The sequence below is a fragment of the Amblyraja radiata genome, chromosome 18 (genome assembly GCF_010909765.2).
Source record: "Amblyraja radiata isolate CabotCenter1 chromosome 18, sAmbRad1.1.pri, whole genome shotgun sequence".
NCBI classification, from domain to species: domain Eukaryota; kingdom Metazoa; phylum Chordata; class Chondrichthyes; order Rajiformes; family Rajidae; genus Amblyraja; species Amblyraja radiata.
In genome coordinates this window covers 45,877,465-45,899,437 of record NC_045973.1, presented here as the reverse complement: position 1 = coordinate 45,899,437, position 21,973 = coordinate 45,877,465, and the positions used below count along the sequence as shown (strand labels likewise).

Sequence of the window (21,973 nt, the reverse complement as noted above, 5' to 3'; positions counted from 1 at the left end):
AGGAAGGTAATGCAAGATAGCCTTTGTGCAGCACAGTGGCGGAGCTGGTAGAGCTACTGCTCACAGCACGAGAGACCCGGGTTCGATTCTGATCTTGGGTGCTGCGTCTGTGTTTGCACGTTCCCCCTCTGAGCGTGTGGATTCCTCACGTGTTCCGGTCCCTAGCACATCCTAAAGATGTGTGGGTTTGTAGGTTAATTGGGCTCTGTCAATTGCCCCTAATGCGTAGGGAGTGAATGGGAAAATACAGTAACATGGAACAAATGCAAATGGGTGAATTGATCATTGGTGTGGACTCAGTGGGCCAAAGGACCCGTTTCCTTACTGTATCTTTCAATCAATTCAATTCTGAGATCAAAGTCTAAGCCAGTGTGTTGGCATGTTTCACTTCATGACAAACTTCTCAGATTTGTCCAAAATATAAGTTTTTACCAATAAAGAGTTCAACTATTTGTCATCAATACTATTGAATCTGCAGTTGTTTATTAAATCACCACTCATACTAAACTGTTAACAAGTTTAATGGTTACTTTGTTGATTTTGTCAATGTTACTTTTGCTGCTGATGTATAATCAACACTTTTAATTTATTATTTCTTCTCATTTTAGGGATTTTGCCGACAAAGGTTTTGCTTCCATTCCACCTCAAGATTCTAATCTCGAGTTCTGCACTTCAATGGTAATTTTTTCCACTCATGTTTTAATATCTCTGTCTTGATTAATTACACATATCTTTGTAGAGTAATAGGTCTCTGTTCCTGCCCAAATAAGGGCAAGTATTGTTTCAGTAATTTAATAGGCATGGTAATATCTGCCCATGAAGTTTGGATAAAACTGTTCTGGAATCATGCCCAGCAGTCTTTTTCCATGATGAATTTAGACAGCCACAGCTGTATTTCTTGTACATTTGGTATAAGTATCAACAAATGCCATTGCACGTAAAACAAAGCAAATGCAGATTTAGCTTAAGCACATAAATAGTCGTGCAATAACAGAACTGGTTTACTTCTAAGATTATTATCATTTATTTTGCTACTGCTTTGATCTCAAAATCCAAATTTATCCTAAGTCACTTTAAGGTCAGCTCACGCTTTAACTCTTTCCATAGCAGGATGCATACGGATTTACGTTATGGTATAATATAATTTGCTTTGTGCTAATTGTTTTGTCGGTATTAAATTTAACGGACATGATAGAGTAAATTAAATTTGTTCATTCACTTTAACCACTGAAAGCATTTTGGTCAGCTGAACTTTTCCTAAAATCACATTAGTTATGTGAAAGCTTGCTTATTGACGTAGAGGCTACTAGTGTTTACGTAACATATGTTTTGTATAAAATGCACATTCAAAAAGCATTGCTAGGTTGGAATATTGTAAAATTATGAAAGATTGAGACAATATGTGGCTTATCACCGTTTAAATGTAATATATAGCAATATCCTTGACTCAACTTCCTCATTATTCTTTGGAGTCCTTAATATAATGTATCACCAGATCTTCTCTGTAAATGTGATGTCAAATGATGTGCTCAATAGAGCAGAATTTAGTTATATGTTACAGAAATGGCCATTATTTAACCATCTTGCCATATAAAGGAAAACATTTATTTGTTGATGCTTTTTAGATGAAGCATTTCCAACTGGTGCTAACGCATTATACCTTTTGTACATCACCTCCCCCTCCCATTGGGCATTGGCACAATGTATTGCTTGATTCAAGTGGGGGTGCTGTCGAGTATGGCTGCCCTGCCTGCAGCTGTTTGCCCTTTCAACCTTTTTTTATTTTTAGTGTGTTAGTGTGTTTTTTTTTGGAGGTCTTCTAGTCTTTTTATGTGGGGGGAGAGGGGGGAAGGGGGAAACTTTTTTCTCAGTCCTTGCCTGATCGGAGATGCGGCTTTCCACCGAGCCGCATCTTCGCCCCTTCCTCGCGGCCCACCATCGGGACTGGAGTGGTGTTTCCTTCCAGGAACGGCCAGAACCTCAGCTCCGGCGGCGGCACAGCGCTGAAGCACCATTGCGGAGTGGGCGATGCCTTACCGAGGGTCGCCGTGTGATAAGCTCCGGAGTGCTGTGATCGCCGACTCCTACATCGCGGAGCTGTGGTCGCGGAGATTCCAGCTGCAGGCGGCGCTGGGTTTAAACATCGCTGAGCCTGGGATCTTTCGCCGAGATCGCCAGTGTTGGAGCTCCGACCAGAGCGGCCTGTGGACTTCGGGAGCCGCGGTCTCGGGTAGGAAGCGGCCGTTCCAGACACTCCAAGCCGCTGACAGTGTTCTTCCGACGCCGGAGCTCCATCATCCGGCGAGAGGGCCTGAAACATTGGGCCGCCGTTGCGGCAACTGCGGAGGCCTCAAATAGGCCCCGACCATGGGTGAACAACAAGAAGAAGAGGACTAGACTTTGTTGCCTTCCCTCACAGTGGGAACCATTGTGGGGGGATGTTTTTATGTTCAATGTTAAATTCTTTAATGTTGTGTTTTACTTTTATTGGTGTGCTGCAAATGGAAACTCAAATTTCACTACACCAATTGGTGTACGTGACAATAAATGTCCTTTGTCCTTGTCCTTGTCCTTGATCATGTAAGTAGGGTTGCAAATTCTGGTTAGATATGTTTTCATCACACAATCACCTACTTCAAACTACTTAACCCACTTGAATTAAATCTATCATTGGACCTCGGACATGTTCATTCTTGTCACACCTTGCCTTCTTATGACTTTTTGGAGATAGAAAGTCAACAAATTCATTTCCCCCAAAAATGTTCAATGAAAATTTAAATATAGATTAGTTGACACTGTGATTTTTCTCCTAGTTGCTCCAGACTTATCAGGAATGGTTGACAAACCCATTTATAAATTCATACCAGTTGCTCCTGACATTTAATAATAGCAGTAATGCTGCATTCTTCTCATTGATTAAACATCTATCTTCTATCTATATTACTAAAACTCTGTTCTTGACCGGTTTTGGCGATCTGTGCTACGATTTTCGAGAGAACGCCGCCACCTACGGCCGTCATTTTTGGCCACCTCGCTCAGAGCCCCCCTCCGCCGTATGTGTGCCGAGGATTTTTCCCGTCGATGAAATATGACAGAGATATTAATGATTTTACAAAATTCCCCATTCTCTCTGCTGCCCCTGCTGGCGGCAGGGGGGAGGGACTATAAAACCAGGAAGTGGTGTGCCTCAATTAGTCTGCAAGCTGGAGGAAGGCAGAGGGTCACGTTTCTCTGAGCTGTGAATAACACTGAACAAATGTCCACACAACTGTGAGTAAGTACCCTTAATGTGGTTTGAAAATGAAAATATGGTTAAAGTAAAAAAGCACTGCCTGCAAATGGTTGTTTGGGTTGAAATAAAAAGGCACTCTCTCTCTCTCCCCTCTCCTCTCCCCCCCTCTCCTCTCTCCCCCTCTCCTCTCTCCCCCTCTCCTCTCACCCCCCTCTCCTCTACCCCCCTCTCCTCCCCCCTCTCTCTCTCTACCCTCTTTTTCTCCCCCTCCTCCCCTCCATCCCCACCCCCACCATCCCTCCTCTAAACCCCCTCCCCTCCACACACCCCTACCCCCTTCCCTCCACCCTCCCTCCCCTCCCTGCTCCCCACCTCTCCCCGTCCCCTCACCTCACCCCCCCTCTCAGCACACTCTCTCTCCCCCTCTCCCCCCCTCTCTCCTGCCCTCCCCCCTCTCTCCTCCCCCTCTCTCCCCCCCTCCCCCTCTTCCCCCCCTCCCCCTCTCCCCTCCCCCCTCTCTCCCCCTCTCTCTCTCTCCCCCCTCCTCCCCTCCATTCCCTCCCCTAAACCCCCTCCCCTCCACACCCCCTACCCTCTTCCCTCCCCCTCCCCCCTCCCCCTCCCTGCTCCCCACCTCTCCCCCTCTCAGCACCCCCTCTCTCTCCTCCTCACTCTCACCCTCTCTCTCTCCTTCCCCCTCACCCACCCACCCTTCCTCTTCTCCTCCTCCCCATCCTCCTCTCCCTCTTGCCCCTCTCTCTGTGTTTCTGTCTCTCTCTCTGTCTCTGCCCCTTCTCTCTCTGCCCTCACTCTCATCCCCCCCCTCTCTAGATGTGACTGCAAGTTGGGGGCTATGCGTCAGTAGATACGGTGGGAGATGGGGTAAAAGGAGCAAATTAATAATATTAATATTATATCAAGGGGGGTAATTAGCGTGAGTGCCGGGGGGGGAGATAGGTAGTGCGTGTGATCCTGCATGCCGCCTCCCCCCCCCCCACAACCGCACGTTGGGGGAACAGACCCAACGGGTCTGCACTTGGTCTAGTTATCAATATTTTTTCTCCTCAATACTCTTAAATGTTGATACAGTCACAATCGTACAGCATGGAAACAGGCCATTTTCCTCAATTTATTCATGCCACCCAAGATGTCTATTTGAACTAGTCACATTTGAGTTTGACCCATATCCCTCTAAATCTTTCCTATCAATTTACCTGTCCAGATGTATTTTAAATGTTATTGTACCTGCCTCAACCACTTCTTCTGGCATCTCGTTACATTTACCCACAATTTTCTGTGTGAAAACATCTCCCCTCGGGTTCCTAGTATATCTTTCCATTCTCACCTTAAATCAATGGCCTCTAATTATTGATATCCAAACCTGCAGAGAAAGTCTTCATTCACCCATATCTGAGCCCCACATTATTTTATACAGCTCTATAAGATCACCCCCTGGTCTCCTATGCTCAAACGAATAAAGTCCCAATAACTCGGTCTCTAGAGTCTTGGCACCATTCTTGTAAATCATTGGTGCACTCTTTCCAGCTTCATGGCATCTTGATTATCGCAGATTGACAAAACTGAACACATTAATCCAAGTGTGGCCTCATCTACGTGTTGTGCAACTGCAACAATACATCGCAGTGCCTTGACTGTTAAAGACCAGCTTGCCAAAGCTTTTTTCAACATTCTATCTACCTCGACACCACTTTCAGAGAACTACGTAGACTCCCTTTTCCACAACACTCTCCAGGACTCTTTTGTTCACTATGAAAGTCCTACCCTGGTTTGACCTTCCAAAATGCAACACCTCGCACTTGCCTGAATTGAACTCCATTTGCTAATCCTCAGCCCACATACCCACCTGATCAAGATCCTGCTATAATTATTAATAATCTTTACATTGTCTCCTGTGCCATCTATTTTAGTGTCATCTGCAAACTTACTAAACATGTCTTCTACGTTCTCATCCAAATAATTGACAGAGATGACAAACAACAATGGGCCCAAGACTGGCCCATGAGGCACGCTACCAATCATGTGCCACCATTCTGAAAAATCACCTTCTCCCAACACCTGCTGTTTTTTACTCAAGCCAGATGCTGGAATCTTGAGTAAAAAACAGAGTCCTAGAGGAACTCAGCAGGCCAGGCAGCATCTCTGGAGGGAAATGGCCAGATGAGGTCACCTCTCTTTACCAGCTTTCTTCCCTGTAATCCATCAGTCCGAAGAAAGGTCCCAACCCAAAAGATCATCTCTCCATTTCCTTCCACAAATGCTGTCTGACCTGCTGAAATCCTCCAGCACTTTGTTCTTTGCTCATGTATTTAATTAGCCCAATTAGCAAGCTGTCCTTGGGTGCCCTGTGATCAACCCCTGTCTTTCCAAATGCATGTATATCTTATCCCACAGAATCCCCTACAGTAATTTCTTTATGACAGATGTTAGCCTAACTGATTTATAGTTTCCAGGTTTTTCTTTGCAGCCCTTCTTAAATAATGGTGCATCACGAGCTACCTTCAAGTCTTCTGGCAACTGGTTGCTAATAACGATACATATATCTCAGCCAAGGTTCCTGCAATTTCTTGCCTAGACTCCCACAGTATTCTTCGATGCATCTGATCAGGCCCTGGAGATTTACCTATCTTCAAAACATCCAGCACCTCTTCTACTGTAATACCGACTATCCCCCAAGACATCCCCTTTAGCTTTCCTGAGTTCCCTCATCTTCATGCTGTTCTCGATGGTTAAAACATGAGTTATTGGATAATAGATTGTCATTTTTCGCTTATCACCAAGTCAAAATCTTGATCTGCCTCTCTTACAGCACTGTAGGATGGCTTTTGTTATCTGCAGTTGTTCATACAGGTGGTCTTCACCTCCTTCCTTCATAAGGGCATCTATGGGTTGCTGATAAATATGCCCTTGTACTGGCGCCCACAGTCCATTAATTAAACAAACACAGGAGTGGCTTTGGTAGGTCAATTTAAAAATAAATAGCTTATTAAATTAAAATGTATTCAGGGACAAAATGAAATGAACAAAATCTAGTTATCAGGACGAGGTTCAATATGATTGAAGTTTTCATTTACTCATTGAATATGATCTCCAATGATGTATTATTAGTAAATTCTTTTTTTATCATGCCATTTGTTTTTTTTTCTTTCTCTCTTACTCCCTATCTATAAAAAAAACTAGAAGCAGAATCAATCCACTGATAATATTAATAATGTACGACTGATATACATGAAATGTTTTTACCATAATATGTGTTTGCTTCTAATAAAACTATTTTAAAAAAAAAAGAAAATGATTGCAAATCCAGATCAAAGTTATTTACGGGAGGCTTTGTAAGTAACACTTGTAAGATTGTGCAGGTAAGTGGATAAGATAGAAACATAGAAACATAGAAATTAGGTGCAGGAGTAGGCCATTCGGCCCTTCGAGCCTGCACCGCCATTCAATATGATCATGGCTGATCATCCAACTCAGTATCCCGTACCTGCCTTCTCTCCATACTCTCTGATCCCCTTAGCCACAAGGGCCACATCTAACTCCCTCTTAAATATAGCCAATGAACTGGCCTCAACTACCCTCTGTGGCAGAGAGTTCCAGAGATTCACCACTCTCTGTGTGAAAAAAGTTTTTCTCATCTCTGTTTTAAAGGATTTCCCCCTTATCCTTAAGCTGTGACCCCTTGTCCTGGACTTCCCCAACATCGGGAACAATCTTCCTGCATCTAGCCTGTCCAACCCCTTAAGAATTTTGTACGTTTCTATAAGATCCCCTCTCAATCTCCTAAATTCTAGAGAGTATAAACCAAGTCTATCCAGTCTTTCTTCATAAGACAGTCCTGACATCCCAGGAATCAGTCTGGTGAACCTTCTCTGCACTCCCTCTATGGCAATAATGTCCTTCCTCAGATTTGGAGACCAAAACTGTACGCAATACTCCAGGTGTGGTCTCACCAAGACCCTGTACAACTGCAGTAGAACCTCCCTGCTCCTATACTCAAATCCTTTTGCTATGAAAGCTAACATACCATTGGCTTTCTTCACTGCCTGCTGCACCTGCATGCCTACTTTCAATGACTGGTGTACCATGACACCCAGGTCTCGCTGCATCTCCCCTTTTCCTAATCGGCCACCATTTAGATAATAGTCTGCTTTCCTGTTTTTGCCACCAAAATGGATAACCTCACATTTATCCACATTATACTGCATCTGCCAAACATTTGCCCACTCACCCAGCCTATCCAAGTCACCTTGCAGTCTCCTAGCATCCTCCTCACAGCTAACACTGCCCCCCAGCTTAGTGTCATCTGCAAACTTGGAGATATTGCCTTCAATTCCCTCATCCAGATCATTAATATATATTGTAAATAGCTGGGGTCCCTGCACTGAGCCTTGCGGTACCCCACTAATCACTGCCCGCCATTGTGAAAAGGACCCTACTCCTACTCTTTGCTTCCTGTTTGCCAGCCAGTTCTCTATCCACATCAATACTGAACCCCCAATGCCGTGTGCTTTAAGTTTGTATACTAATCTCTTATGTGGGACCTTGTCGAAAGCCTTCTGGAAGTCTAGATACACCACATCCACTGGTTCTCCCCTATCCATGCTACTAGTTACATCATCGAAAAATTCTATAAGATTCGTCAGACATGATTTACCTTTCGTAAATCCATGCTGACTTTGTCCAATGATTTTACCACTTTCCAAATGTGCTGCTATCCCATCTTTAATAACTGACTCTAGCAGTTTCCCCACTACCGATGTTAGACTAACTGGTCTGTAATTCCCCGTTTTCTCTCTCCCTCCCTTCTTAAAAAGTGAGGTTACGTTTGCTACCCGCCAATCCTCAGGAACTACTCCAGAATCTAAAGAGTTTTGAAAGATTATTACTAATGCATCCACTATTTCTGGAGCTACTTCCTTAAATACTCTGGGATGCAGCCTATCTGGCCCTGGGGATTTATCGGCCTTTAATCCATTCAATTTACCCAACACCACTTCCCGACTAACCTGGATTTCACTCAATTCCTCCAACTCCTTTGACCCGCGGTCCCCTGCTATTTCCGGCAGATTATTTATGTCTTCCTTAGTGAAGATGGAACCAAAGTAGTTATTCAATTGGTCCGCCATATCCTTGTTCCCCATGATCAACTCACCTGTTTCTGACTGCAAGGGACCTACATTTGTTTTAACTAATCTCTTTCTTTTCACATATCTATAAAAACCTTTGCAGTCAGTTTTTATATTCCCTGCCAGTTTTCTTTCATAATCTATTTTTCCTTTCCTAATTAAGCCCTTTGTCCTCTTCTGCTGGTCTCTGAATTTCTCCCAGTCCTCTGGTATGCTGCTTTTTCTGGCTAATTTGTACGAATCATCCTTCGCTTTGATACTATCCCTGATTTCCCTTGTTATCCACGGATGCACTACCTTCCCTGATTTATTATTTTGCCAAACTGGGATGAACAATTTTTGTAGTTCATCCATGCAGTCTTTAAATGTCTTCCATTGCATATCCACCGTCAACCCTTTTAGAATTAATTGCCAGTCAATCTTGGCCAATTCACGTCTCATACCCTCAAAATTACCTTTCTTTAAGTTCAGAACCATTGTTTCTGAATTAACAATGTCACTCTCCATCCTAATGAAGAACTCAACCATATTATGGTCACTCTTGCCCAAGAGGGCACGTACAACAAGACTGCTAACTAACCCTTCCTCATTACTCAATACCCAGTCTAAAATAGCCTGCTCTCTCGTTGGTTCCTCTACATGTTGATTTAGATAACTATCCCGCATACATTCCAAGAAATCCTCTTCCTCAGCACCCCTGCCAATTTGATTCACCCAATCTATATGTAGATTGAAGTCACCCATTATAACTGTTTTGCCTTTGTCGCACGCATTTCTAATTTCCTGTTTGATACCATCTCCAACTTCACTACTACTGTTAGGTGGCCTGTACACAACACCCACCAGCGTTTTCTGCCCCTTAGTGTTTCGCAGCTCTACCCATACCGATTCCACATCCTCCAAACTAATGTCCTTCCTTTCCATTGCGTTAATCTCCTCTCTAACCAGCAACGCTACCCCACCTCCTTTTCCTTTCTCTCTATCCCTCCTGAATATTGAATATCCCTGGATGTTCAGCTCCCAGCCTTGGTCACCCTGGAGCCATGTCTCCGTGATCCCAACTATATCATAATCATTAATGGCTATCTGCACGTTCAACTCATCCACCTTATTACGAATGCTCCTTGCATTGAGACACAAAGCCTTCAGGCTTGTTTTTACAACGCTCTTACCCCTTATACAATTATGTTGAAAAGTGGCCCTTTTTGATTTTTGCCCTGGTTTTGTCTGCCTGCCACTTTTACTTTTCACCTTGCTACCTATTGCTTCTACCCTCATTTTACACCCCCCTGCCTCTCTGCTCTTGTACCCATCCCCCTGCCACATTAGTTTAAATCCTCCCCGACAGCACTAGCAAACACTCCCCCAAGGACATTGGTTCCATTCCAGCCCAGGTGCAGACCGTCCTGTTTGTACTGGTCCCACTTCCCCCAGAACTGGTTCCAATGCCCTAAAAATTTGAATCCCTCCCCCTTGCACCATTTTTCAAGCCACGTGTTCATCTGCAATATCCTTCTATTTCTACTCTGACTGGCCCGTGGCACTGGTAGTAATCCAGAGATTATTACCTTTGAGGTCCTACTTTTAAGTTTATCTCCTAGCTCCCTAAATTCATCTTGTAGGACCTCATCCCTTTTTTTACCTATATCGTTGGTGCCAATGTGCACCACGACAACTGGCTGTTCACCCTCCCCCTCCAGAATGTTCTGCAGCCGTTCAGTGACATCCCTGACCCTTGCACCAGGGAGGCAACGTACCATCCTGGAGTCTCGTTTGCGGCCGCAGAAACGCCTATCTATTCCCCTGACAATTGAATCCCCTATTACTATTGCCCTTCCACTCTTTTCCCCCCCCTCATGTGCCGCAGAGCCACCCATGGTGCCATGAACTTGGCTGCTGCTGCATTCCCCTGATGAGCCATCTCCCTCAACAGTATCCAAAATGGTATACCTGTTTAGGAGGGAGATGACCGCAGGGGACCGCAGGGTTTAGAATTATTATATAATGTATATGTTTCAATTTGTAACAGAGATGTTTAATGTGCTACATCCCAAGAGCAAGAAAGGCAACGATAGAAAGGAAATGAGGAGGAATTTCTTTAGTTTAGGTGGTGAATCTGTGGAATTTTGTTGCTGCAGAAGGCTGTGGAGGTCAAGTCAATGGACATTTTTAAGGTGGAGATTGATAGATTCTTAATTAATACGAGTGTCAGGGGTTACGGGGAGATTGCAGGAGAATGAGGTTGAGAGGGGAAGAGAGATCAGTCATGATTGAATGGCAAAGTCGACTTGAAGGGCCGAATGGCCTAATTCTGCTCCCACAAGATGAACTTTCTCCACGCATGGGCCCCAGCTACGCCTGCCTCTTTGTCGGGTACGTCGAACAATCCTTGTTCAATACGTATCAGGGCCCCATCCCCGACCTCTACCTCCGCTACATCGACGATTGCTTTGGTACTACCTCCTGCACCCGCACACAACTGACTGACTTCATCCACTTCACCACCAATTTCCATCCGGCACTCAAATACACCTGGACTATTTCCGGCACTTCCCTACCATTCCTTGACCTCACTATCTCCATCGCAGGTGATAGACTTCTGACCGACATCCACTATAAACCTACTGACTCCCATGGCTATCTGGACTACACTTCTTCCCACCCTGCTTCCTGTAAGGACTCCATCCCCCACTCCCAATTCCTCTGTCTATGCCGCATCTGCTTCCAGGATGAGGCGTTCCACACCAGGGCATCTGAAATGTCCTCATTCTTCACGGAACAGGGGTTCCCCTCCACCACCATAGATGAGGCTCGCACCAGGTTCTCTTCCATACCCCGCAACACTGCTCTCTCTCCCCATCCCCCTACTCGCAACAAGTGCAGAGTTCCCCTAGTCCTCACCTTTCACCCCACCAGCCATCACATACAACAAATAATCCTCCGCCATTTCCGACACCTCCAACGTGACCCCACCACTCGCCACATCCTCCCATCTCCCCTCATATCTGCCTTCGGCAAAGACCGCTCCCTCCATAACTCCCTTGTCAATTCTTCCCTTCCCTCTCGTAACAACCCCCTCCCCGGGCACTTTCCGTTACAACCGCAAGAGATGCAACACCTGTCCCTTTACCTCCCCCCTCAACTCCATTCAAGGACCCAAGCAGTCGTTCCAGGTGCGACAGAGGTTCACCTGTATCTCCTCCAACCTCACCTATTGCATCCGCTGCTCTAGATGTCAGCTGATCTACATCGGTGAGACTAAGCAGAGGCTGGGCAATCGTTTCGTCGAACACCTCCGCTTGGTCCGCAAGAACTTATCTGACCTCCCGGTGGCTCAGCACTTCAACTCCCCCTCCCATTCCCCGTCCGACCTCTCTGTCCTGGGTCTCCCCCATGGCCAGAGTGAGCAACACCGGAAATTGGAGGAACAGCACCTCATATTCCGCTTGGGGAGTCTGCATCCGGCGGGCATGAACATTGAATTCTCCCAATTTTGTTAGCCCTTGCTGTCTCCTCCCCTTCCCCAGCCCTCGGGCTGTCTCCTCCCATCCCTCAGCCCTCGGGCTCCTCCTCCTCCTTTTTCCTTTCTTCTCCCCGCCACCCCCTATCAGTCTGAAGAAGGGGTTTGGCCCGAAACGTTGCCTATTTCCTTCGCTCCATAGATGCTGCTGCACCCGCTGAGTTTCTCCAGCATTTTTGTGTACTTATGAACTTTCTTCAGACTGGTTCAGCAATTCGGAGAGATCAGCAATTCTTTCCTACTCATGATAAATGTTAATAGATGGCATATTATAATGAAAACATGTAATTTGAATTGAACTGTTAATATTGTGATTTGAATGGTGGTGATGGTGGGTATTTAATTTAACTGCATGTTATTATCTGTCCGTTATTTCTCTTGCCAATTCCCAGTGGACTTTTATCATTACGTGAAGTCTATCTAAAAAAAATTAAAACACTGTTTTCTTGATTTTATGTATGCATATGTAACATCAATTGCAAAGTTAGCAGTCTTTTCCAATTTCATTCCATTAAAAATTCACTGAAATTTCATTCTAGGTATGTGGGTTGGTAAGTTAATTGACATTTGGAAATTGCCCCTAGTACATAGGCGAGTAACAGAATCTGGGGGAAATTGATAATAATAAAAATGTCATTAATATGCTCAATTGCTCAAGGGCAGCACAATTGCACAGTTGATTAATGAATGAATAACACTTTTATTAGAGCTGCTGCCTCACAGTGTCAGAGACCTGGCTTCGATACTGACCTCGGGTGCTGTCTGTGTGGAGTTTGCACATTTTCCCTGTGACTGCGTGGGTTTCCCCAAGGTGTTCTGATGTTGTCCCACATCCCAAAGATGTGCGGGTTTGTAAGAAAATTGGCCTCTGTAAATTGCCCATTGTGTGTGGATAGGGAATGTGTGCAGAAGTGGAATAATGGAACTAGTATGAACGGGTTACCGATGTTCAGCTTAGACGAGGTGGGTCTCAGGGACTGGGTTCAATGCTGTATCTTTCAATCAATCTATCAATGCAGTGTTAGTGGATGGTAGACACAAAATGCTGGAGTAACTCAGCAGGTCAGGCAGCATCTCTGGAGCAAAGGAATGGGTGACGTTTCGGGTCAAGACTCTTCTTCAGACTAGTGTTAGTGGTTGATGGCCTCAGAGCTGAAGGGTCTCAATCTGAGCTGCATAACTTTGAGTCTTTGAGTTACTCAGCAGCACTGAAAAATGTAAAGCATCTGTACTATGGTGTACGGCTGTGACCCACCTAAACTCAGAAGATACTTGGTTAAATTTCTGATCTCTGATTGATTAAGTGATTTCTGCTCAGAGAATGGTGTGAATAATATAATTGGTCATAGCCAGTTGTTAGTATTAGATATGCAGTTGTCTTTGTATGAATTGAATCAATCCTAATTGTATCGGCCTTAATGGATGTAAAAGTCAGTGGATAACCCTTTGGCTTGGGAAAGAAAAATGGTCATTTGGGCAAAGTCTAAGATAATAGGTGTAATCCAGATCTTAATAAATGCTTTAAATAGAAATAACAGACAGAAAGTTTGTTGAAAAATGATTAACATTCACCGAAAGAGCTATCCTAAACGTTAAACGTACCTCAATTTAGGGGTGAGTCATAGAGCAACAGAGAATGTTCAGCTTTGTGACTCATTTCTGTTGAAAATAAGCAGAATTAAATGTTCAGATTTATCATGAAGTATATAAAAACCTGCTCTTTGCACAATGCAGGCACAGAAATGTTGTTCGACAGCCTGACAATCATGTCAAAAGAGAGAAATTATAAAAAATTATTCCACTCTTGAGTCCACTTGAGTTTATAAATAGCAAATATGCTTTTCAAATTGTTTGCAGCATAATTTTTGACTGAACTATGTACTTGGAGTAATTAGAATGTAGCGATTTTCACAATTTGATTACATACAGATCCTGAGTACACCAATAAATTAGCCATATATTAAAAATTCTTGACCTGTCCAATAATTATAGATGCCATATATAAATGATTATGGTTGGTGAATAAAATCATGATAAGATGATAAGGTTTCATATCAATATTTTTTGTATTTCAAATCGCAAACCGGTACCAGTGGCAATGTTAAAACTGTACTTTTGTCATATTAAACTTTGCTCTTCTACAAAAGTATTGCAAATTTCCTTTTCCATCCAATGTATGTAAAGAATAGATATACAATTTTAACGTACAGGTGCACAACCTTTTATCCGAAATTCCAAATAACGAAAAGCTCCGAATAGCAGACATTTTATCGGTCCTTGAAGAAAGGTCCTTGAAGACGTTCACCGAGGGCGGCCCACAGAGGTGACAGCGGAACCTCCGGTCGGTCCTCGAAGAAAGGGGAATTAAATCCCCATTCATAAAAGAGAAGGTGAGGGTATATTGCGCGGGAGGGTTAATAATTGACAATCTGCTGCTGCCTGCCCGCTGAATTAAAAAGTTCCCACGGTAGACTCACGATACACAGTGTATCGTGAGTCTTGCGTGGGAACTTTTTAACTCAGCGGGCAGGCAGCAGCAGATTGTCGCTCCCTTCAGTTTTACCCCACCTACACCCCTCTGCTTCCCGGCCATGTGTGTGACCCCTTCCCTCCCCTCTCCAGCTCCCCGCCCATTGCACCGGAGCGGGGGCTTTGCACTGTCTTCACGTCGGTGATGCCAGCAGGTCAGTGCCAGTCACCGGAGACGTCAGGACCAACGGGACACCGACCCCCAGGCCCACTGCAAGCACGGAGATCCCAGAGACCCACAGCCAGCAGCAGTCCAGCCCCGTTCCAACTCCAGAGGAAAACTGTAAACTGGCCGGAGACGTCAGGACCACCAGAAGCTGCTCCCCGATGGGCCGCTACGGCGACAAGTGGCAGTTCGCCCACAGCCCGAGCTGCGCCCCCTCATCGGGACACCGACCCCCAGGCCCACTGCAAGCACGGAGATCCCAGATCAGCAACTCCAGCCCAGCCCCACTCCAACTCCAGAGGAACACGGGGCAGAAGCTGATGGTGTGCAAGGTACGTCTTGTTCTTGGGGGGGCGCAGCTCGGGCTGTGGGCGAACTGCCACTTGTCGCCATAGCGGCCCATCGGGGAGCGGATTCCTCTGGAGTTGGAGGGGGAGGGGGGTATTGTGCTGTTTGATCGCCCCCTGCTATCCCAGGGACAGGGAGACACAGCGGCTTTTGAGAATGGTGGGCAATCACTTCCAAAGTTCTGCCCACACAGTCAGTACACCTTTCCTACACTTGTCTCCCGCACTAAGATTATCTCACAGAGAATGATCCCAGCCTAACCCTCCCTATTCTCTCCTATTCTGCACGAAAAAACTACATTGAAGACTCAAACTCGCGATCGAGTAACTGCCGGGATCGAGGCGCAAACTCGCGACCTTGCGGATATGAGCCGAGCACTCTACCACTGAGCCAGCCGTTAAAATCTACGCTAAAAATCTTCCATTCCGAAAGCCGAAAAATTCCGAATTACGAAAAGTGTCTGGTCCCAAGGCTTTCGGACAAAAGGTTGTGCACCTGTACTTACTATAATAATTGTAATGTTGCATTCTTGTCACTGAACACAGATTGAGTCTCACCCCAGAGACTTGAACATATAATATGTTGGTGCTTCAGTGCAGTGCTGGGGGAATACAGCACAGGAGGAGTGTCAGGTTTTATGTGGAATTTTCAATTTAGATATACAGTATGAACACGATTACATTTTTGGAGAAGAACAGAGGTGCCTTATCCAATTCTTCATCCCTTAGCCATCATTCAAATGCATTATTTGACCTTTGTTTATTGTTATGCATTAGAGATGGTCAATTTACAGAGGTCAAGAGATAGTCAGTTTTCAGATTGCCTCACGTTATGACAATGACTGTATCTCAAAAGTATTTCATTGGCTTTACAGGACTTGGAAACATCCTAAGATCATTACATGCACATAATAACTAGGAACTGCAGATGCTAATTTACAAAAGAAAAGACACAAAGTGCTGGAGTAACTCAGCAGGTCAGGTAGCATCCCGGGAGAACATGAATGGGTGATGATTTAGGTCAGGACCCTTCTTCAGACCCAAAATATCATCAATCCTTGAGTCTGAAGAAGGGTCCCAGGCCTAAATGTCAACACCCATTTTCTCCTGAGATGCTGCCTGACACGCTGAGTTACTGTGGCACTTTGTTTTTTTTTCACCAAATTACTAAGTTCTTTTTTGGGGTGTCATTCAGATGACACTAATGTTGGCATTATCAGAGGCAGTAAATCAAAGCAAATTCTTCTCTTAATCATTGACTTTGCCTTTTATTTATTTATTGGAATATGCATTGCAAGTAATTTAGAAGTTTTGTTCTCAATAAAGAAACTATTATGCGAGAAAGTATATGAACATGAAATATAAGAACATAACAAATAAGACCAGGCGAAAGCCATCTGCCTGCTCTGTCATTAAACAAGATCATGGCTGATTTTCAACCTTGTCTACTGTGATTCCTCTAATTGCAAAAAATCCATTGATCTTCCTTGAAACAGATCAATGACAAATAGTGCAAAGTGCTTTAGGGTGGAGAAGTTTATTTATCTGCTTGTAAGCATAATTTAAAGAAATTATTAAGATAATTGCTTTTAATACAGGGCATTCTATTGATAATGCTACCTGTTATTTGCCTTAGCATGCAGCCACACAGCAGATCCCACTGCCTTCAGGTAGAGGGTACAGGAGCCTGAAATCTGCAACATCCAGGTTCAGGAATAGCCGCTTCCCCACAGCCATCAGGCTATTAAAGTCAACTCAAACACAACTCTGATCATTAATAGCCCATCGCACTTTATCTGTTTATTTATGTGTGTATATATATTCATTGGTACATGGTCACACTGATCAGTTCTGTTCTGTATTTATTTATGCCTACTATGTTCTGTTGTGCTGAAGCAAAGTCAGAATTTAATTGTCCTATCTGGGACACATGCTAATAAACTCTCTTGATTCTCTTGAATCTTGAATCTTGATCCAACAGTCAATAAAAGCTGAAACTTGATTTGTGGCTGTGCAAAAACTAAAAGTGAATTGAACGAAAACACATTTGGATGAAAGATTGCAACCTACTGACTTCTGTTTCGGGAGAACACTTATTGTTTGTTCCCATATTTTAATAAGGATTTCTCAAACATGTAATACTGCGTGTTTATAATTGTCAACTATTTTACTGGTAGATGAGATTAGTGATCTGCTGCTGTTTTCATGTTTTTAGGCAACACCGACTGAATGCATAGTTTCTATTTAAGAACATTTAGCTACAAGGATTAAACATCATTTATTTAAAACTGTTTTAAGGCCATTCTGGAACTCCTAATCATTATGCTGCAGTGAATCAACAGTAATGGATGGGAATTTGTTCTTGAATATAATTAAAGGTGGTCTGAAGGTGGTCTTGGTTTGCCTACAAGATTCAAAATGTATACAAAGGAATTTACATATTGTTAAATCAATGTCAGGCCTTTCGTTGATTAGAAATTAGAAGGCCACTGATCAGCACTGTACTACCGTACTGTACAACACTGATCAGAGCTGGCCAAAGAGCATGACATCAGTGGAGGAAAATTATTGGAGGGAACTCATCGGGACAGGACCTAGCAGCATTTGGATAGGCACAGATTGATTAGGGATAGGTACTCCGACATTCAATCATGGTTGATCTATCTTTCCCTCTCAATCCCATTCTCCTGCCTTCTCCCCATAACCTTTGACACCCTTACTAATCAAGAATCTGTCAAACTCCGCCTTAAAAATACCCAATGACTGGGCCTCCACAGCTGTCTGTGGCAATGAATTCCACAGATTCACCACCCTCTAACTAAAGAAATTCCTCCTTACCCTTTTATTCTGAGACTATGCCCTCTGGTCCCAGACTCTCACCCTAGTGGAAACGTCCTCTCCGCATCCACTCTATCCAGGTCTTTTCACTATTTGGTAAGTTTCAACTCTCTTCCTTCTAAACTGGTATATGCCCAGTGCTGTCAAATGCTATCATATGTGAACCCCATCATCCCCAAGGATGATTGAAGACAATGCACGATTGAATAGGATTGAAGACAATGGATGTTGTCCGTATGGACATTAGCTAGGCCTTTGACAAGGTCATGCATAGTAGTCTAGTCTGGAAGGTTAGCTCACTCGCAATCCAAGGTGTGCTAGCCACTTGGATTCAAAATTCGTTTAGAGGAAGGAGTTAAAGATTAGTAGTGGAAGGTTGTTTTTCTGATTGCTGGTATGTGACTAGTGGAATGCAGCAGGGGTTGGTGCTGAGTCCACTGGTGTTTTTTTTATATTAACAATTTGGATGACAATGTAGTTGACATTTTGAATAAAATTGCACATGACATTAAAATCAGTGTTATAGTGGGCTGTGAATAAAGATCTCCAAATTTACAATGAGATTTGGATCAGTTGAGAAGGTGGGCCAAGGCATGGCAAATGGAGTTTAACTCTGACAAGTGTTAGGTGTTGCACTTTGATGTGTCAAACCCGAGCAGAATTTGCATAATAAATGGTAGAGCAGAGAGAACTGTGTGGTTCCCTAAAAGTGGCGTGTCAAGTAGAAACAAGGTGGGGAACGAGGCATATGGCATGCTCGCCTTCATGCGAATGGCACAGAGTACAATGATGTGGCTGTTCAAGTCAATGGTGAGACCACACTTGGAGCACTGTGTGCAGTTCTGGCTGCCCAGCTATAGGCCGGACATCGTGAAGTTGGATTCACCAGGATGCTACCTGAGGTGGGCTTGGGTTATATTGGATATCAATATATCAAAACTATTTTTGTTTGGAGCGTTGGAGGCCAGAAATAACCATGTTGAGGCGTTCAGGATTATGAAGGGAATGGATAAAGTGAATGTTCAATCTTTTTCTCAGGTTAGAGGATTCTAAAACTAGAGGGCATAGGCTTAAGATGAGAGGGGAGAGATTTAAAAAGGAACTTTTCACACAGAGGTATCTGGAACAAGCCATCTGAGGAAGTTATTGAAGTGGGTACAATTATGACTAAGTCATATGGAATATTTGGATAGGGAGGGTTAGGTGAGATATGGGTCTCACACAGAATGCCATGGACAAGTTGGGCTGAAGGGCCTGTTTCCATGATGTAAGGCTGCATGACACTGCTTGGGTTTGAAAATAAATCAGTGTTGAATAAATAGACTTAAAGTCACATGAGAACCATTTAATCAAATGCATCATGGACAACATTATATTCTTAATGCTGTCCAAGATGCATTAAATGAGAGTCTTTCAAATCGCGACATCCAAACAGACAATGTTAGTGTACAAGGCAGTGGTGATTCCAACGCTCCTGTATGCATCGGAAACCTGGTCAACATACTGACGCCATCTGAAAACACTTGAAAAGTTCCATCAACGATGTCGTCAAACCAGCTTAAATATCAGCTGGGAAGAGAGAAGAACCAACGTCAGTGTGCTGAATGAAGCAAAAACATCTAGCATCGAAGCCTTCGTCATCAAGAACCAACTAAGATGGGTCGGTCATGTTGTTCGGATGGAAGACGAGCATCTAACAAAGCAAACCTTCTACTCCCAGCTTAAAGAAGGCAAACGTAGAAGAAGCGGACAAAAGAAGAGATTCAAAGATGCCTTAAAAGCTAGCATGAAGAAATGTGAAATCGACATCGACAATTGGGAAACCAATGCCAAGGACAGGAAACTCTGGCGAACCATCATCCAAGAAGGAACAGCGACCTTCGAAGCCAAGAGATGCACAGAATTAGAAGAAAATAGAAGAAAACGGAAAGAGAGGCAGCAACAACCAAAGCTCGATCTGCCATCTGGAATTACCTGTCCTGAATGTCAAAGAACTTTCAAAACCAGGATTGGACTCATAAACCACCTGAGAGTCCGTAAAAACAACATTACGTAGACCATCATCCTCGACCTCGAGCGATAGCCACGACGATTATTCAAACAATATTGCTAATAACTGTTAGTTTCTATATTATGCAATTAACTTAATTCTAAATAATTCTTATTTCATAATTATCACACAACTAAGCAGACCTGCAAAATGTTGGAATTTCTCAGGAAACAGAGAAGTCTGCAATATGATCTGACATTTCAGTTTGCAAGGCCATCACATGTCTCCTTCTAGGGCTGTACCACTGGTTCACTACAGCAAGCAAGTAGTGAACTCTCTGGGATGAAAGACTTTGTGTACCCACTTAGTTTCTCTCACAGTCCACCTTGAAGCTTACAAACTCCACCTCACTGACTACAAAGATGCCCTCATTGCTGCAACATCTGCCTACCTCTCCTCCATATTCACCGACCCCTGCCTAAACCACAGAACCCTCTTCTCCACAGTGGGCAACCTCCTCAAGCCTCGAGCCAACACTCTCCCTACCTCTACTCCGGATCTCTGCAACTCATTCCTCCACTTTTTCGCTGATAAAATCAGCACCATCTATCAATCTTTATCCCCTGTACCCGACTCCCCAGCATCTACTCCACCACCTACCAAGGCCCCTCCTTTCAACATCTCCACTGACCTCCTTACCCCTCCTCCACACTGCTTCCTCTCCCAGTTTGACCTGGTCACCCCTACTGAAATCTCCAAACTCATCAGCTCTTCCAAACTGCTCTCCTCAAAGTCCTCAACAACTTCCTCACCTCTGCTGACACTGGTTCCCTCAACATCCTCATCCTCCTCGACCTGAGTGCAGCCTTCCATACAGTGAACCATAACATCCTGCTTACCGGACTTGGGGACCTTGGCATTGAAGGTTCTGCACTCAGCTGGCTCTGTTCCTACCTTTCCAACAGATCCCACTTCATCTCTCTCCACAACCACACCTCTGCTACAGCCACAGTCACTCAAGGCATTCCCCAAGGTTCCGTACTCGCCCCCTCCTCTTCATCATCTACATCCTCCCCCTTGGTCAGATACTCCGCCACTTCAACCTGGACTTCCACTGTTACGCCGATGACACCCAGATCTACCTCGGCACCAAATCCCCCCACAATCCCCCCCCCCCCTCTCCCATATCAACTCCTGTTTGTCAGCTATAAAAACCTGGATGCAACATAACTTCCTCAAACTCAACAGCAATAAAACAGAATTCCTCCTCATAGGCTCCAAATCCACACTCAGCAAAATCAATAACCCCACTCTCACCATCGACGGCACCACTGTCTCCCCATCTCCCCAGGCCCGCAACCTTGGCGTGATCTTTGATTCCACCCTCTCCCTTGAGCCTCACATCCGCCATGTCATTAAAACCTCCTTCTTTCACCTCCGCAACATCGCCAAAATCAGACCCTCTCTCACACCTCCCGCTGCTGAAAGACTCATCCATGCCTTCATCTCCTCCCAACTGGACTACTGCAACTCACTTCTCCTTGGCATCAGCTCCACCTACATCAACTGACTCCAACTGGTCCAGAACGCAGCCGCCCGACTCATCACCCACACCAAATCCTGGCATCACATCACTCCAGTCCTCAAACAACTTCACTGGCTTCCCATCTCCCACCGGATCACCTACAAAATCCTGGTCCTCACCTACAAAGCCCTCCACCATCTGGATCCCCCATATCTCACTGACCTCCTCTCCCCCTACCAACCCTCACGGTCCCTCAGATCCACATCAGCCGTCTCCTCTCCATCCACAAATCCAACCTCCGCAGTTTTGGGGACAGAGCCTTCTCCAGGGCAGCTCCCAGGCTCTGGAACTCTCTCCCCCAACTGATCCGCAATTCCGTGTCCCTCACCATCTTCCAGTCCCGCCTCAAGACCCATCTCTTCACCTCTGCCTATCCTTAGCCCCACGTCCCCCTCCCTTTTCATCTGTGCTTGAATTGCCTCATATTGTGTTTTGAATTGAATTCTGTCTTTAATTTGTGTACTAGTCATGTCTCTACTATTTATTTCATTCCGCTTACATGTTTTTCCTCTACTTGCTAAATTTTTGTAAGGTGTCCTTGAGACTCTTGAAAGGCGCCCATAAATAAAATTTATTATTATTATTATTAGTGGCTCAATGACTCTGCGTTTGCACTTTGCTC

General features: G+C 44.5%; 1 protein-coding gene across 1 annotated transcript in view; it reads left to right on the top strand.

Annotated features, from left to right (window-relative positions):
• The window catches only part of LOC116983474 (plasma membrane calcium-transporting ATPase 2-like), an 847,186-nt gene that overhangs the window by 212,311 nt on the left and 612,902 nt on the right, over nucleotides 1-21,973 (top strand). Inside the window, exon 3 of the mRNA XM_033037261.1 lies at nucleotides 609-678. The gene's annotated coding sequence lies outside the window, so the exon portion shown is untranslated. The remainder of the gene's footprint in view (nucleotides 1-608; nucleotides 679-21,973) is intronic.